Source organism: Apaloderma vittatum, unplaced genomic scaffold (genome assembly GCF_000703405.1).
Source record: "Apaloderma vittatum isolate BGI_N311 unplaced genomic scaffold, ASM70340v1 scaffold31954, whole genome shotgun sequence".
Lineage (NCBI taxonomy): Eukaryota > Metazoa > Chordata > Aves > Trogoniformes > Trogonidae > Apaloderma > Apaloderma vittatum.
Window position 1 is genome coordinate 17,341 of NW_009712642.1, and position 15,396 is coordinate 32,736.

A 15,396-nucleotide genomic window follows, 5' to 3' on the forward strand; every position below is an offset into this window, starting at 1 on the left:
ATATGTTTGTCAGAGGAAATAACTGGTTGTATGCCTTTTTTTCTTCGATGTGGACTTTGGTGTGTGTCGTGGCGGTTTTGCTCCATTTTTCTTGAAACTCGCAGATCTGTCTGTAACACAGAGCTCTGTATAGTACAGTGGGAGTGGGACTGGTCAACTGAGGAAGCCAATTCTGCCAGAGCCGTGAAGGCAGACAGTGCTGCAAACAGCCAGTCAACCAGACAGGTTTGTTTCTTTTTTCTTAAGTGTGCTTGAGCTTTACAGAGATGACATTTTTTTTAATTCCTTTTGCATCTTAATAAGTTGGAGAATGAAACATATCTGAAGGGCATTTTATTCTTTTCTTTGTTGCCGTTAATTTTTCCAACATTAAGACACGCCTTTCCAAATCTGTTTTGTCAGCTTACTTGGGGGTTGATGCAGCAGAACACTTTTTCTTATCCAAACTGTTCTGATGCTAATTTCTGTTCAACAGCACCTACTTATAATAAGGTAGTCCCTGCCTTAACAGATGAAGTGAATGCATTCAGATTCTTATTATGTTAGTATTCGCATTCCAGAGATGTAGCAGGATGGCTGCACATTTATGTTTTGTACAAACAAAATCACATAGAAACAGTTGAGTGGTTTTGGTTTTGTTTTAATTACAATTACGAAAACGGATGGCTCGTGGCTTGTCTTTCTCCTGGAAATCAGCGGTTCATGTCGAAGAGAGGTCAGTAATGGCTAGAAGCTGTTGTTGTCTGACTAGCCAGTGACCTGTAAAAATGAGTTCCCAGTGATGGACATTTCTCAGCTGGCATTGCTATTGACCGTTCTAATGGATGGGCTGAGGACTGAGTTTAAAGATGAAACTAAGCTGGTACAGCCAGGTATGTTCCTCTGAGTCGGGCTTCAGCCGCGTGGGCAGGAGAGTGCTTGGCTGCTCATGCCGCGGCTTGTCTGCATTCGCTGTTTGTTTTCTTTCAGAAGTGGAGGATGTGCCAAATGAACCAAATTTCAAAACCAAATAGGTTTCAGTCTGTTCATTTGCTTTTAACGCATCTGAGAAATCATTGCATGTGTTTGAACAAGTACCTATTTTCTTAGCACGTTGTGAAGCTCATATGCCCAATTACTGATTTGGTTTTATTTTGATTGTAGATCCTGCCCCAAACATTTTTTTTTCTTTTCCTCCAGTGACTCTCCTGATGTATCTTAATAACTTAAAAGTTTCACGTTAAGTCGGATTCACTTTGGTATGTGGGTGCTGTGGGCTGATCATGCTGGGGTGCAGTCCCCGGTGTGCGTCGTTCCCCTGAGGACCTGGTTTCCTTCAGGAAGTCATCTGGGTTCAGGAGCAGTAATGAGGCCTTGATGCGTTTTGGCTGGCAGATGGTCTGGGAGCTACACCTGGCTTGCAGTTGGCATCTCATTATGTAGAATAAAGAAAAGCTCTTGGTGCACTCTTAAGGTGCCTCCCAGTTGGTGACCTGTGCATCTTAGCCCAGTGAAAACCAGTGTGGGTGTTTCTATCACCTCAGGCAATGATGTCTTGAGTTCTGCCTCACAGTTCTGGGAAATCTGGGAAAGATTTGTACTTGGAGGTGGTATCTTCTTCTATCAGGCCAACTGATAGACACAAATAATCGAACAATTTCCAGATTTTGGGGCCTTTCTTCAAGTCTGAAAAAGAGCTGGCAGTTTTCAAAACTAATTACAGGATGAGAGCAGTTGATCAGAGTTGCATTTGAGATGGCACACTTATTGATCATTTTGAAACAAAAGTAGTTGGTACCTGTGGAGGGACCAGGAAAATATAGTAAAATTTCCTGCATGTATCTTGTGTACTTGAATTTGGTTTAGTGCAACTTATATTGTGAATCTCAGCTTGACATGGATTTGCTGTGGTATTTCATGTTCAAACACATAAATCCGTTGGAGAAGGAAGGGAGTCACTGTAACATTGCACCCTTAATGTGACGTGTTGGTCCTTCTCCACAGCTGTGTAAGTCGTAAACCAGGAATGTTTCTCTTCCCTCAGCCTTCTCCAACCCTGAGTCATCTTCCACTGTGTGAACCATCTGGGTCAGGCTGGGCTGGAGACCTTCACTGGGATGATTTTGTGTCTCCTGCTGGGCTACACGTGTTGTTGGGTGGGTGCATTACATCCAGTAGTGGCTGGAAATGACATGCCTGGTGCTACGCGGTGAGGATTCCCTGCAAACCCTCGTGGTGATACACGGTGTTGTTACACAGGTGCCTTTTAAAATAGGAGCTCAGCAAGCAGGTGCAATATGTGCGAAGTTTTGCCATCTTAAATGCAAGGTGTCTCCTTTCCTCTCAGTAATGATCTCTCTTCCTCAAAAAAAACCATCTTCTACAAAGCCTTTTCATTTGGCTTTTGCATGTGGTAATTCAGTTTATAATTGCTTACATCAGCTGCTTTGGGAAATCTTCCACCTTCGTGCTGTGGTGGCTACAGCAACAGCAGAAGGTTTCTCACAAACTGCTTGTGCAGATAAGACTTAGAGCCCAAGTATGAAGAAAAATTTAGTGTATTTTTGCTCCACTTGCAATTGGTATTTGAGCAGTGTGAGCTTGTCTATATGAATGTTTTATGGAAAGCATAGTATTTTAGCAAATTTGCATTACAAAGAGAGCATGTAAGGTACTGGGTAAATGAGTCTGAGGCAGTAAAGTGCTTAGAATAAACACTGCATTTGGCAGGTTTTTCCTACAAAGTGTATTAATTTGCAGAGATATTTAAGCTGAGATCTGTTTGGCTCTTTGCAACCGCTTCTTTCTTATGCTTCATTATAAAAGTGCTTTATAGTGAGATCTTAGTTTCAGAGATGGGGATCAGGTACCCCAGTCTGTCCATTTTCCTGGCCATGCAGCATCTCAGCCTCCTCTCCATTGTCTACGTGCTCTTTCTGATTCTGCAGTCCCTCAGAACAAGGCACCGTTTCCTTTAGGAGACTGCCACAGTCAAATGTCATTGGCTTTCAAGAAATAAAGTTCTTTGGTGTAAAATTTATTATTATGTCCCTTTTACACCACTTCAGATAATTTATCATCTTTCTAGGTGTTTCTGAACTGATGTTTGCCAGCTGTCACCCTGTCCTTCCCGTGTCACACTGCTGCCAATCTCTCTTCTTACTACATAAATCAAAAGTCATAAACTTGATTCTGGCCAGGGCTAAAAGTGAGGAAGGTCTGAGAACAACAGAAATAATGGTAAAATACAGAGTACGGGTTACCAATTAACTTTATATAACTTCCCCGTTGCAATTGAGGTAGTGTTTGAGACCTGATTTAGTTTTTGTTTTGAATCGAAATTCACATGCAGTCATTTAGGATGGTAGTTTCAAGCAGTGTATGTGAAGTGGGTGGTGACACGCTCCTGCACGTCCTCATGAAAGTAAGCAGCTTTTGCCGTGAGAAATGACCATGCATGTACCATCTTGTGCTTGCTTAGGCACCCAGCTAACTGCATTCACTGCTCATTTCACGAAGAGTTCATGAGAAATTAATTGCGAACAAGCACAAAACCGAGTTGGCTCGTTTATGCCTCCATCGCTCCAACCAGCATAACCCGACATGGGCTGAAGTCAAGAGATGTTGCTGTTGGTTTCTTTGGGTGTTGAAGCCCCCATGCAGCCAGTGTTCATTGATCAAAAAGTTGTCGTTCCTGTATATCAGCATTTTTCATCTTCTTACCTGAGGAGCATGTGAGAAGTGGCAAAAGATGGAAGTTAGACAAGACAGGATGAGCTCGTCCTCCAAGGTCTTACTCTTTTCCTCTGGATTTCATCCCCCACAGCTGCCAACTCTCACTTCATACTTTGTCCTGGTCTTGGGGCTTCCCCGATCTGGCTCAGCTCCCTCACTCAGTGAGCAAAAATGCATGTGTATGTGATCCCCCTCTTTTTTTGTTTCTGGCAGCAGCAGCTGACCAGTGCCAGCAGCACTGCGGCCGGGGAAGTTTGCTGAAATGTTACAGGGTCTGAGCTGCCATGGAGGGCTGCTTAAGAGCCTGCAGACTTGGAGAAGCGCTGTTTGTGGCCGCATGTACCAAGAAGAGTTGTTCACCCCATCCAGGATCCCAGCTCAGGGGGTTGGGCTCGCTGCTCCCACTGTTGCTGCCCCATCAGCAGATATGTGTTGACCAGCTCTGTGCTCTGGTTTCTTCTTCTAACATCTTCCTTTCTACCTCAGATTTTGTCTGAGTACATACAGTGCCAACTGTTTGAAAATATATAGATGTATACGTGCATATAAAAGTATACAAAAAGATATAATCAGTAATTAAAGAGAACATTATGAAGCCCTATTGAATCATAATTACCACATACATGGGAAATAAAGCTGCTGAGTTTAGTCCTAATTGTGATACATATGCAAAGTATGTTTGGTCATCAGGGCAAGCATGCGTGTCCCCATCCTGATGGCTCTTCATCTAGCTCGGGCTTCAACGCTGCAGTTGCTGTGGTAGTTTGAAGCTCCACGTGTGGCAATGGGCAGCGTGGGTGACCTGCTTGGTGCCACCTTCCTTGTGTGATGCCTTCTGAGCATTTTTTCTTGTCTCCATGTGCTGTTTGCTCATTGGAGAATGTTTTGTGTGGCAGGACTAGCTCCTTCCTGATTTTGAGATCTAAGTGATGAAAACCCAAGCTAATCTTTCTAATCTGGCCGCTCTATGGCTGTGCTTCGCAGTTTTGATAGACTCTATCCCTGATGGAACCTTCATTATGCTGTTAATGAGATACGAAGAGCTTGCTGCAGCCAGCGTGGTAATAGGAGACACCAACTGCTTTGGATGCAATTTTTTGATACCCGAAGTCTTGAGTATGAATTACAAATCACCTAGTTTTCTTATTGGACTGTGTATGGCGCTCACGTGAGAGTATTGCATGTTCATGTGTTACCCCAAAATCTGTGTATACATTTTTCCATGCAGGATCTTTGTGTTTCATTAAAGGATAGGAATGCTATAAATTTGTTCCATATTCATGCCGTGAGTAACTAGGAAGGTTAAGGGATGAAAACTATCATATAGTTTGGCTGAAGGATTTCCAAACAAGTCTAGAGAGGAGTTTTGGAGAGAAACCTGCAGTTGGTTAGAGCTAAATTTGAGGGAAAGCATAAGCTGAATCATGTGAATACATTTTTAGAACATTTGTGGATGTTTCAGGCATTTTCCAGAGGATTAGTGTATCAACATAGACACTCCTTATAGGAAAATCTGTGTCATTTTTGTCAGAAATCTTGGTCAAAAAAGAACTGCCCCAGAGTAGCAGGGGCTATGGTTGGGAGAAGGTACTGGAGATCGGGATTGAGGTTCCCTAGCTCAAAAAAGCAGACCTTGTCTCTTAAACCTTACTTGGCCATGTCCCTTGTGAATGAGTGCCCTTGGACCCTGGCTGTCCTGTTATCCCAGCTGTTGCAGGGGAGGAAGTCTGTTTATGCTCTTCTCTCCCTCATTTTTTGTTTCATAAAAATCTGGAATAGAAATGTTTTAAAAACCCGAAAAGCTTTTCCAGGCTTGGATTTCTTTTTTTTTTTTTTGCTTCACTTCCACCTCATCCTGACTGCCAAGCGGACAGTGGGCAATATGTCTTTTGTGTCTTGAATTTGTCCAATAAAAACATGATGTAAAGTGAGTTTTATTTTCGATCTGTGTAGTGTAAAAGCCTTACATTGCTCTTAGGTGAGGCTATGGAGAGAACCTCACCTGGTGCTTTAGAAATAGTCCTTTTTCTGTGCCTAAATTGCAATATGGCAAAAACATTTGTTCCTCAAATACTAAGGGAGGGTTGTGTTTTATGGTTTACTTGGATGCTTCAGCATTTGTAGCCACTGATCTAAGGTTTTCCTTCTGTTGGGGCTTCTTTTCAAAGTTTTCTCCTGTCTGCACTCCCTTGCATCTGAAAAGATGCAGGTTCTCAGCATGGGAGATACTTTCAGAGGCATTTATAATTGCTCCTGTCTTTCTGGAGACTGGTTCTGAGAAAAACTGTGGAAACATAAGCATCTCAGGGATCATTGCTCTGCTCCTAAATCTTGCTTGAAATAGGCGATGGATTAAAACAAGACTCAGGGAGGTGATGTTGGGGAGTGACGATGCAGACGCTTACAGGCATGCAGGAAACCTGGCTAAAAAAACTTAATAACTCCCTGCTAGTATGAGAATTATGTGATATTTCCATTTCCGCACCTGCCAGAATTTGAGCCCGTTAAAGCTCACAGTTATTTGGTTAGGTGGCCAGTTTGCAGAAGAAACGGACGTTCCTGCCCTGCCCTTCTGCCAAAAAGGAAAAAAAAAATCTTTCACCAAAAAACTCAACTGAAAAGTGAAATTGTTCATTAGAGAGTTGCGGAAAATTACAACCATGTAGGCTACAGGGAGGATGTTAAATTCGCATGGAAAGCTCCCCGCTCAGGAGGATGTTATTTGAGCAATTCATCACGGTGTCTGAAATGTCAGGAGTGGAGGCCTGGGTTCAGTTCAGGGAGGCTTCATGGTCTCAGTTGTTATTGAGAATAAAGACTTATTAACCTAGGTCAAGGAGCCACGAAACGCGCCCTTGGAAGAAGAAAATACAGCACAGAGAGATTTGGAAGGCTTAGCTACTTTAGGTTTAATATGATAGGTAATAAATCCATGTGCAGTGCTCTGGTGGATCCTGACCACATTTGTCTCGCATCTTCTGAAAAAGCTAAAATAATTCTCCATTTCATAATCTATTTTCTTATGGTACAGCTGGTAAAGGCAATACCTGCAAACTGAAAATCCACCAAAGTAAACCCTTTAAATGGAGTGCTGATTCTGCAAGATTCTGCAAAGTGTTTCTGTGTAGCAGTTTGTTGTTCTGCCTTTGTTTGGTAGCCTTGAATTTTGTCTGAAAAATTAATTCCTATATCCTCTTAAGGATTAACATCATCACACCCTTCATCTGTTTTGTTTGTTGGTCTGAAATCCGTGGGACTGTCATAGTAGTCAAGATAAACGTGTATGCATGGGTTGGGCTGCGCCTTGCGTAGATGACCCTTGTAATTAGGGATTTCAGATACTACAGACTGTTGATGAAAACAGTCACGAGTTGAGCCTTGTATAATTGTAGTTTGACATTTTTGGTTTGCTAAATGCTTTCATAACTAACACCGATGTATTATCTAAGAGAGGAGTAACATTAATGTTGACACTGTTGGCAATTAAAAACAATTTTGGAAACTGAATTGTACTACTCCCAATTGCTTTTGAAATAATTTGTTTTCTAATGTTACTTTAGGATTGGTTCATTTAGTAGGTCTTTTTTCTTGTGTAACAATGAGATAATTGCTATGTATTTTTTATCCTGTAAGCAATTATAATCAAAGCAGCCAAATATAGAGTCTGCTTTGACCTGGAATCAGAGTGACCTGTCGACTTGAGGCTACTGTAGCCTTCAGCTTTTCAATTTATTTTTTTTTCATATGCACTCACCAGAATGCATTCATTAGGGCTGGAAAAATTGCATTTAGACTTTTTGGTGTCTATTAATTGCAGTGGTGCAAAGCTACTGGCAGATAAGACCAGCTTTGGGTTGGTTATTAATAACAAAAATTGTGATCTTTTACATAGGATTGTGTGGACTGTGTTGGGTCAAGACTGTCTGAAGTGAATGGATGAGGAGATGCTGGTGGACTGTGTGGGGAAGATGTAGTTGCAAATTAGGGAGTGGATTGCAAAGAGTTGACTCTAGGGATTTTTTGCAGCCAAGTTTTGTTAAAAGGAAGCAGAAAATACTTTCTTTTAAGGTCAGCAGTTTATTGTAAGGCTAGCTTTCATAGTGACACATAAGTGTATACCTAAGATTGTAGGAGTTGTTTTCTGTAAGAAGAGACCTGAACACATAGAACTGTGTAGCAGAAATAAGGGAATTAATATGAAATGAGTAAATAATGCTGTTAAGTAGTACCAATAAATAAATTGGGAGCAAGAAACAAGGCTCTTGAGATAGGTGTAAAAGCAGGTGCCGGAAGTAAACAGCTGTGCAGGGGGTGGAAGTATACCATTTTTCAGCAAATTCGCTACCTAAATGCTGTGTTTGATTGAGATATGGTGGGGAAGCCACCATGTGCCCACAGATGGAAAGAAAATAAAAGCGCTCTGTAACCGAAACATTAACACTTTTATAGGAACAAGGCGAATGACTGAATTTCGAAGTTACACTTAGGCCCTTACTAATTTCCTGCTAAAGGTAAAAAATGCAAATCCACATTACCGTAGAAGTTGTGTATTGAAGTGCCACAACATCCATATCAACGTGATATGGATGATTGGTCATGGTGATTGGTCAGACACTGGAACAGACTGCCTAGGGAGGAGTTGCCATCCCTGGATGTGTTCAAGTGTTGTTTAGATGGGGTGTTGGGTGATGTGGTTTAGGGGTGACCTTGTAGTGTAGGGTCAATGGTTGGACTTGATGATCCCAAGGGTCTTTTCCAACCTGAATTGTTCTATGATTCTATGAAATTATTTCACCAGTGGTGCTATTGTACTGTGTCATTAAATAAACATACTTCAATGAGAAGTTGCTTTCCCAAAAAGTCTCTCTTTGCACTTCAATCCAGAGTATCTGTGCTTAGCAGGAGTGCTGCTTGCCATGCCACTGCGCTGTCTCACGGCTCTGTAGCTGCTGCAGAACTAACACAAAGCTCCTGTGCCAAGTTCTTCGCCAAGAGGAAAGATAAAAATCCCTGTTTTATATGGCTTTGGTTGAATATGGCCTCCAGTTTTAACTCCGAATAGGTGTGATAGGGATGTGATGATGTGGGTGCTGCTGGCTGAGGTTAAGAGACGTCTTTGCCTCACTGGCTCATCCCCCTCTTACCTGCTGGTGTTAGCACACGTGTAGTTGTCTCCCTCAATTGAGTCTGTCAAAAATATCAGCCTTTTTTATTCACGGGGTCATTTTGACAGATGAGTGTTAGGGAGTGATGCCTCGGCTGGTGCAGCAGTGGTGGGAGGGTGGTGGTACCCACTGCCAAGGGAAGTAGCGCGATGCTGAGGCACTGGGGGCTCCCCCAGTTTGCCTGGGGTTAGGCGAGCACTTTGGACCACGTCTTTGTATTTTGGAGGCTGAGACCAGCATTCATGCCTTCACGGAGGTATCAGCACTGTAGAGGTTTTATGATCCGTCGGTGAAGAGGAATGAGTGATTTCACATATGCTACTGGCCAAGTTCATTCTTGTATGCAGAGTCTTTGTACTGGAAGTGAGGTTGATGCTTGAACTTGAGCTCCAGGAGTACAACACTTAGAAATCTGCGAGCAGTGACAAGCTTGGTTTAACAAGGTGAGGAGGGAATTCAAAAAGGTACGGCAAATTCTCTTCTGAAAACGCCTGCTTTTCCATTTGAAGTTTATTTCTTTATCTCGACTTTCAGAAACCTCACATGAAACTTTCTTGTCTTTGAAAGTTTGATAAAAACTCTTCAAGTACTTTGACTGAAACAAATTTAATAGTGAGGCATTTTGAACATGGAACAGTGTTTGTGGGCAAGTAATTTAAACAGGTGCTAATACCAAACAGTGTTGTACTTGAAAGGATACAGTCAGTGTACGCACACAAACTGGGTAGAATATCACTGGGAGCAATAATAAGTAGGAATTCTTCATACTGCTTTCATTGCAAACAGTTTTTATGATATGGCCTGTGAAGCAGTTGAAATGCAAAGAGCTGGCACATCACTAGATTGATAATTCCTCCTGCTACTTACAACTTATTTTCTGTACAGATGTCCCCAATTCTTTCTTTTATCACATTAAAGTTTCTTGCCTGCTTCAATTTCATGCCTGCCTCAAATGTAGCATTTTTTGAAATTGTTCCTCCAACTTTTTTTTCCTCCTTAAAAGTTTATATCAGATGAAATCTAGCTGCTGTTCTTTATCCTAAGGTTTACACTTAAAATTTTAACAAGCTCATTTTTAAGCACAACCTTCCTTTAGATGGCTGATCCATCAATAATTATGCAGTAATAAAGCAACTGTGTAAAAATGGCACCTATGTGCCGAACAGATTGGTTTGCAGAGCCACTGACAAAGATGAATGTTTATTACATTTTGCTACTTTTGGTTCTGCAGTTGCAATACAGCTATTTTCTTTTTGGCATAAGCATCACGAAAAGTAATTTCCAGTTGTGGAACGTTTATGATAATAAGGGTGTATAGCTAGGGAGAGTCCAGTTTGACTTTCAAATACCAGCATGAGTTTGTGATGCTGGTGAACTAGAAAACAAATAAACAAAGAACATTTCTTATTTTATTTCTTTGCTTAACAATTTTTTAAGCAACTGCTGTGACAGAGCAACCCTACCGTGCCATATAGTTATTCTTCTGATTTAATTACTATTATATTAATTGTTGATTCCCCAAAATTTGACAAGCTTCCTTATTCTTGCTGCATCCAAAGATTTCTACTTTTAATTTTACTACAATATGGGGAAAAATGTGGTGCCTAAATATAACACAAAAGCCTGAAATTGTTGTTCTCATTTTCTTTCTTTTTTTTTGAAGCGCCAGTACAATTAAGGCTGTGATTTAGATGACTTTGTGTTCTTCAAATCTATCTCCTTCTTTTGGGCAAAACGTGGAATAACACAGCCTGTAAGTTTTTGTAGATGCGCAGTCATTTCCATCAGTCAAGCCGGTTGATTGCAGTGCCGCTGCTATCTTGGTAGCAGCTGAGAAATATCTTGAAAGTTAAACTTTTGTGGCTGTGGATGTTGGGTTCCACAGTCTCCGACAAGGCCTCCTGCTACTTCTTTGCCGGATTTCCTGGGGGCGATGCCGGTGGGTCGGGGTGCCTTGACGCAGCCGTGCTGGCTGCCTCTCAGGGGTGTCCTGGCTGTATCGTGATTTCATTGACCTGCAAACCTCTTCTGGGCGAAGGCTAAAAGTCAGTTCTCAGCCCTTGCTCCCAAAAATAGTGACTTGGCTTTACTTTGGGTCTGTTACACTCAGTTTAGAGTGAGCGGTGCAGTTGGTCCTCCCAAAAGGCGTAGCTTTGAGTGGCGTAGCTCCGTCTTCAGCGCCTTGATCCCCGATGGCAATGTTTGGAGTTGAAGCCCGTACGCGTGGTTCATCTCGGCAGGAGGTGAGGAGCTGTTTGTGGGGGCGATGGCAGAGTTGACATCCACGTGCCTGGTTTGTCTCGGCAGGAGGTGAGGAGCTGTTCCACAGACCAGTTTGCTGCCACAGCCCTCAAATCTTTGTGGCCACTTGTAGCTACGTCAGCAAACGCTTTCAACCCAGATCATTCATTTCGGTTGGCAGTCATTGACAGTAATGTTCTCTTTTCTTGGCTTTATTTTAGCATTTAAAGATTTTTATGTTGGTTTTGACGGCGCGAAGGGAATTGTGTTGGAGTGTTGTGTCTGGACTTCAGTATTCTCTGCTCTATCTTGCTAGTAAGATTCAAAATCACCCTCTTTCAGGAGACAGAGCCTTTTGCTAGCTCTTCCCTCACCAGTCCCTTCTGTCAGCCCTGCCCAGGGCTTATTTCATTACACAGTTGATGGTACTTAAGTCTACTGTGGGAAGAGTTTACCAAGCTAAAATTAACATAAATCCATCCTACTCTTACCTAAAGAAGTAAAAGAAATAAAGGAAATATAAATAAACATCTGTTCTGTAGGAAAGGACAGAAGATCTGAATTTGAAATGATGACCTGGTGGGTTGGGTTTCATTTTGTAGTTGAACAGTAAGAAGTTACACGGTTATTTTCAGAAGATAACTTTAGTTTAGTTAATTCAAAATAACCTTTCCTGGTTTCAGAGAAATCCGTATTGCATGTAATGCTAAATGTATTCAAGTGAATTGATACCTGAAATGTACATCCTTCTCCCCAAATAGGCTGCAGACACACAGTTGTGTTTCTGAGAATTAGTGCCATGATACAGTATGTGCTCGTGAACTTAGATTAAGCCTCATGGGAAAGCGACTTTGATACTGTGCCATATGCTGTAAAGTAAAATGGGTGCATGGCAGAAAGAGCCATGAATCCCTTTAGTGTATGTGAGACTGAGCCGTAATTTGTGACTTTCTTGTTGCATCTACAATAATGTGTTACGGGAGGCCTAATATATTTAAATAAAGAATGAATTGCATGTGGATGTGGAACCTTATATTCTCCAATGCTCTCTTTGAAACAAGTTACCAATCTACCTGGTTTTTGAGCCTTACTAGAATCTTTCTCAAGTCTTTGCTTAGCTCTGCATCTAATCAACATTTAAACAGGTTCCTTTGTGTGCCTGTGACCTGGAGGAGACTGGCAGATTGGTGAGAAACTGTAAAGTCAGCAACATGTAACCTAGCTGAAGTGACATATTAAATATAGTTCTGTTACTATATAAACTTTATATACAAGTCAGATGTTGAGATTAATCAGAATGACAGGTTGTACAAGCATATGGCTGGCCTTTCTGATAGCCATTAGCTTGAAAGGCTGGCTTTGAAACCAGCTCCATTATTTATAGGTGAATCATGCTGCTGGGCTTTCTCGGGAAAAGGTTATTTCTCCAGCTCCACCAGAAACCTCCTGTGCACGGAAGAGCCTTTTCTTCCACTGTTCCTGGAGAATAAGACAAATGATTCTCCAGGAACTTCTCCACAACTTTCTTCTTTTGGAAAGTTGCGGTGTCGGAGGGCATTCCAGCGCTGTAATGATGGATCTCAAGCATATGGAGTACACATGCTAATTATGCTGTGCTTACGGTTCAGGCTATTCAAATGCCAAGGCATTGGGGCCTCGGAGCTGCTGCAGGCAAAATGTTAAAATCCATCACCACTGTCTACTGCGCATCTGGGAAAAGGTTCTCTGCAGTCCCTAAAACATCTGGGGAGAGAGGGAAGACAAGGCATGACCTCCCTGCCACGAGTTTGCTGCACTGTACTCTCTGCTGCAGTGTGGCCAGATAACCAAGTGAGCTTGTCGTGCTCCTCTGTGACTTGGAGCCCCCCAGGCAACACCTGTAAGTTGGACCGCAGAGATCCTTCTGTGATTCGTGTAGTTGCCTGAATGGACACAAAACTGCCTTGGTCCCTGGGGCAGGGCTCCCGTGAGAGCTCTGGCTGGGTCCAGAGCAAGACAGAGAAGTACTTTTACCACCTGCCTGGATCTCAGCCCTCAGGCATGGTCAGAGACGAAAGGACGGCAGTTCATCTAATGTGAAACGGCACAACCTCTGTGGTTTTTATTTAAAAACATGGTCTATACTGGCTGCAGCTATCTGTTCTTAATAAACTGATGCTCTTGATGTGGATTTGCTTTTCTGTAGCTGCTGCCCTTTAAGAATTCAAACCTATGTCGTCTCCTTTCAGATCTGCAAACCCCAACTGGTGGTCTTGGTCACTGGGCCAGTGGCAGGATTGTGTGTGTGTGCTCTCTCTGCTGCATGTCTCCAGTAATCCTGGCAGCATAAAAAGCTGCCCAGTAGCTGCTCTGAATCCAGCCCCCACCCACCACAGAGACTTTCTCTTTTGGGCCAAGTTCCCATCTAACTGCTTCATTTACAGAACTTTTACTTTTTGCAGGGGAGCTTTTGCTCTTGCCTGTTATTCTAGTATAGTAATAATAATAATAATAAGAAGAAGAATAAGAATAAACTGTTAAGTTTTCTTTCTTGCAATCTCTGTAATTCCCTGCTTGCTATTTCTCATTAGGAATAAAGGAAGGAAGAAGCTGGGTAACAAAATGAGAAATTTCTTACCTGATAATTTTCTTTCAGTTAACAGCTTTTCACCATTCAGCCTGCCCGGACAGTGTGGTAAATGGCCAAGATACAAATTGAATTTTTTTTTTCCCTCTGAATAAAGACCGAGGTATATAATTTCATACACTATATCATGGTGTTGTCTTAATGCTAATAGTTGCCTGCTGAGGCATTTCTGTAGTCCGGGTTGCTTCAGGTGCCTGGTGCTGAGCTGCTCACCAGATCCACCATAGACAAGCCCTGAACCTCAAAGGAGGGAGTAAGCGTTAGCCCACCTTTGCTGAGAGATGATGAGGGTGATTAGAAGGAAATCTTAGGCAGAAAGCTCAACTCATTCCTCATTTTCACTTGTCTGGATGAGTTATTTTGCCAGGCTATTTTTAAGCTGGGGCAGCTCTTTGGTCCAGACCACAATGCTGGGAGGAAGAGAAAGACCGCTTCTTTAGCAGGAGAGCTCGCTCAGGTCAGGTTAATGTGGAAGTTCACCCCCTGTCCTGGGGGTGCAAGGGTAAGAGCGGTAGCTCTGACAGGGCAAGAAACGTGTCGGAGTTAGGCTGAGCTCGGGTTTGCACTTCCTCCCGACAGTTCAGCCATTTGTGCTTCTAGTAGTGGAAAATGCCTCTAATTTTTGGGCTGTCATCTGAGCCAGTTGTGACTTTTCAGTGCTGCCCTAAGAAAATCAATTAATTTGCTTTTGACTTCCAATCAGCCCAGTTAGCCCATAAAATGTTGTACTGGGTCTCCTCAGATTTTTCCTGTGTCTTTGTAGCTTAAAAACGGTATGTGTTTATATGCCTCTATAAATTTTTTTTGTTTTCTTTTTCCGGTGGGACAGAAATCAATTCATAATTAAAAAAAAATTAAAATTCCAGGCAAAATTCTAGGATTTGCTTTTAAGTAGTGCAGAGCTCCCCATCTTGTTTAATTTGGTGCGGGGAGGGCGGGACGTTACAGGAGTAAATTTACTTCTCAATAAAACATATGTCCTGCGGCTGGGGTGGCTGAGGGCCGGCCAGGCAAGAATCCTGGGCTCATGGGCACAGAGCGTTTAGCACCCACAGCAGACCTGGCTCCTTAACTGGCAAGCTGCAGTCGCAGAAATGATGCTTCAGCGCTTAAACATTAAACCAGCTGTTCCCTTTACGGCTGGCTTGGGCGTAAAGCGCTCTTGCTGTTTCACGCAGTGGTCTGGCAGTTCCAGGGGAACTGGAGGCTGATCTGAGCCCGGCTGCCTTTGCTGTCACCTCTCTAAGGCTTGTGCAGCCCTCGCCTTCTGCTAGAGGTACGGCGGCGCTTTGGGCTTGGAACGGGGAGCTGATTAAGATGCCGGTCACTTCTTCTCCCTGGCCTCTCCCTTTATATAAACTGTTACTGTTGGATACCCCTGCAGAGATTTTTTAAAAAAATGCAGAAAGTACAGACCAGAAGGCACCAAAAAAGAAGGAGGATGGAGGAAGGGAGAGGAGAGAAAAGATGCCAAGAACAGCATGAACGTCAAAGGAGGAAAATACAGCAGGGAGACTGGTGATCGGATAGAAAAGAGCAATAAGTAGGGGAAATCTGCCTTTACAGTCTCCATTTTAAAAATTTTAAGTTCATAACTACTCAGGCAGGAGGGGCTGAGTGTGTGGACAAGCACCGAGACGTGTGTTGTGC

General features: G+C 42.7%; 1 protein-coding gene across 1 annotated transcript in view; it reads left to right on the forward strand.

Moving 5' to 3' along the window:
* BRF1 (BRF1, RNA polymerase III transcription initiation factor 90 kDa subunit) overlaps positions 1-15,396 on the forward strand; it is a gene marked incomplete at its 3' end in the record, with an annotated part of 54,282 nt that overhangs the window by 15,137 nt on the left and 23,749 nt on the right. The gene's annotated exons all lie outside the window — the stretch shown is intronic.